This window comes from Myotis yumanensis, unplaced genomic scaffold (genome assembly GCF_028538775.1).
Source record: "Myotis yumanensis isolate MYYU_CA2020_CCGP unplaced genomic scaffold, mMyoYum1.0.hap1 SCAF_4, whole genome shotgun sequence".
Taxonomy (NCBI): domain Eukaryota; kingdom Metazoa; phylum Chordata; class Mammalia; order Chiroptera; family Vespertilionidae; genus Myotis; species Myotis yumanensis.
Window position 1 is genome coordinate 73,776,321 of NW_027223755.1, and position 3,676 is coordinate 73,779,996.

Sequence of the window (3,676 nt, forward strand, 5' to 3'; positions counted from 1 at the left end):
TTGTTAGTAACTTAGTTGACAACTTTATTTTTTGTTAGGGCAACTCTCCATTTGGCCACTTGATGGCAGCATTTGCTATGTGCTAACAATGAACTTCATTTTTCTCTAGGTTCAGCCTCGTTTAACATTGGTAGTGGAAAAGATTGATAGCAATGCAAATGTATTTATAACCACGAGAGATAGTCACCTTCCACCCCAATTAGCCTTTGCATTGATTTACTGAGGGAAAACATCTATTACTGAAAAAAGTCTTACAGATTAGTGTTGCATTATTTTGCTACAGTTGAAATATGTAGGAAAAGTGATCTCACAGAAGATACACTTCAATCTAACTAAAAATGTACTCATCCAATAATTTTTTAAAAAAGATATATCATTAAGAATGCAGCTCTGGTTCAGAATACTGTACCACAATTTTCCCCATTAAAACCATATACTTAGTTATTTGAATATTTTCTAATAATGAGCTTGTGTCACATTTTAGATCTTTAAAAAGAGATTTATTCATGAGCTGTTGCTTGGATAAAGCCATTGATCTACCAGAAAAGAAAATCCCATTTCTGAGTTTCTTTGTGAGAATATAATTATGGTTGGAACAACAGTCTTTTTTTTTTTTTAATGAAAAGGCTTACTGCCTCCCGAAATTCCTTTCTGCACCCCCTAAGAATGGAACTACAGATATGGCTTTCTTTCCTGCAGAGGAAAACCTCCAATAATGATTTTATAAACATCCTGGAAAGCCCTTTCCAGGGGTGGGCTCACTGAGAGAACTTCCGTCTGAGATTTACATGGAGCACAGATTGGTAGAGATTTACAAGAAAGTTATAATTGAGTACTTTTGGCTTGAAGGAAGGAAATAGTTTTTTGTTGTTGTTTGTTTGTTTTTAACCATCCCCTATTTTCCCCTGGTCCCTTAGTTCTCTTAAAAAACCATGACATTTGTAAGGTTGGTGAGTTTTGTGTTTTGTGCTGTTACCAGAGAGGATTCCCCATTTTCTAATTCACTGCCATTTGAATTCATGTCATAGTAAGGTTAGGGTACTCACTAGAGGGGTGTAGGGAGGCTCTGCTAGGGTGTCCAGGGCTGCCCAAATGGCAAGAAAGTAACATGGTAGTCTCCACAGCGGGTTATATAAATATCTTTGTGGATGTATGTGAATATTCTCTGGAGGCAATTTCAGCTCTATTTTCACAAGCTTAACTCTATTTTCCAGGGCTCCTATGTTTACTTACATACAATTGTACATTTCCTTCTGTCTATAAACACGTGGGTATTCTGGGTGTATATAGGGAGATTTATGTTCCTTATGCATTCTTCCTGTAGCTCATCTCATGCTAGTGTAAAAAAGTTTTATTTTATAACAAAAGTAATGCTAGATTGCTGTAGAAACCTTAGAAAGTATAGGTAAATTAATAGTAAATAAGAATATCTTAGCATGCTATTATTTGTGTTATAGAATCCTCATTTTCATCTTTCTTGTTATGAGAAATGCTCGGTGGCTTGGACCCCTGGGGAAGGAGCTTTTAGATGGTAACTCTGTAGTCCACCCCAGGTCTGAGTGTGTACACGTGGGGATTCAGACAGAGGACCCAGCTCTAAGTGGCCTGACGGCAGCAAGGGAGACTTTCAGGATCGTATAGGAAGTTTAAATCCAGATCTGACAGGCACAGTTGCTGATATTTCAGCCTCAGATGAAATCAATGCGGAAAAGAAAAAGGAAGTACAGTAATAGCCCTGACAGCTTTCCTCTCCCCAGCATTTGCTGAATGTTCAAGTGCTGTTAGATTTTAGCCAGCAGTTGAGGAAGGAAGGGGGAGCTTAAGCAGATGCACTAAAGAGGGCTGGTTATTCTTTCAGGGAAGCCTCGCTGTCCACTGGCCTGGTGCTCTGAAATACCCGGTGCCCAGCGCAGTGCCGGCTCCTCCCTGGCGAGGAAGGGCGTTGTGAACTCTCTGCCCACAAATACCAACTGGGAGCCAGAACAGCCTCCGCAGCAGGCCTCTCATCAATGACCCAGTGGGGTGGGGGGAGGGTGTTAGTGCATGCACACGTGGATGCGTGCTCACACACATGTTCCATGCATGCTGACTTTTCTGGTTAGCATAGTGCAGTCAAAGCCTGGTCGCTGGTCAGGGTTTGAGGTGTAACCTGCCTCCCAGCCTCCCAGTGTGCCGACTCTGAACACAGGTTCCCCGCCTGGCCATAGTGAGGGCTGCTCCATTAGGCTCAGTTGTGTCTCATTTAGAGCAGAGCTAAAGGTCTCAGGAAAGAGAAGGAAGCAGAGACTTTGCTGGTGTTCCAGTCTGAGGGTACCAGTGGAGAAATGGTTGAAATGACTGAGGGGCTCCTATACGCCATGACATGTTGGGGTAGCTCCCTAAATTCTGAAGCAACCGCAGGGCCAGGCAAGTTTACTTAACGGGCTTGATAAGCCCAGCAGCCGAAGGGCCCTCTCTGGGTGTAGAACAGTTGAATGCTCAGACTTGTTTTTTATTTATTTGTTGTTTTGCCATTTGCAAATGTTCAGCCCCTGTGAAATTTTGTCTGTTCAATAAAATAATTACCCAGAGAGTTGAAATTGGCATTGATTTTTAATTTATACAAAAGTTATTACAAATATATATCAGTGTCAATTAAAACAAATTTCATTGCCTACAACATAGGAAATCAGATTTCCTAATTGCATTTACCATGTGGGCAGTAGCACTGGTTTCAGAGTTTAAAGGTCATGGATGATTAGGCTCTGAGCTTAAATTAAATTATGTTACATTTTTCCCTCTCCCTCCTAGATTGCAAATGTGACAGGCAGGAAATGCCGGCATGAGTTAGCCTTCTCTAGTCAGAATTACTGATGCCTGTTTTTTGTTTGCCTTCTTTCTTGCACCCTGTGCTCTATAATCACCCAGATAACTTGCAGGTAAATATATCCTTGTTTTGACAATGAGAAGAGTAATACCAATATGAGTAGTAAGCCCCAAACGGGACCTTCGACTTGATTTACAAAAATGGCACTAATTAAAAAGCCAGCTCTTCTTTATTGCCATGTGGTAACAGGAGTAGTGTTCTCAAGTTCATGTGCTCCCATTACAGTTGCTTTTCAGAATCTTCCCCTAAGTTCTGTCTCCCCTCCTGTACTGCTCCTTCTCCATCTCCCTTCATTACTACCAAATTTGTAGTTTCTGACAATGTGACCATTTTTCCTACCATGTTTCATGAAGGGAAAACATAGGTTTATTATCAGGCTATAATCAGTGATCTGAGTGAGTCTGGTTCTCACGTGTTACCTTGTACGTTGTCAGTTCTCCAGGCCACAATTTCTTCAACTGCGGAACGAAGGTGATGGATTATTTGATTTCTATGGTCACTTTTAATCTTAAAATCCTGTGGTTCTTAATTTCATTGCCCCCATGAAAAAACTCAGTGTTCACTTAGCTTTCTATTTTTTTAAAAATAGGAAATGCAGGGAGTGGTCCCACAGCATACTTTTTTTATCAGTGGAAGTAGTGCTGACATTTTTGTTTTCTTAGGGAATACGACTTAGGTTATGGAATATGATATTTGTCACGATGTGGTCATTTCTGGAGGAAAGCTGATGCAATAGTAACTAAGATGCTTTGAGTATCCTAGTGGTTTGTTCATAACAATGGGTGACACAGGTGATTTAAATCAGGTGAT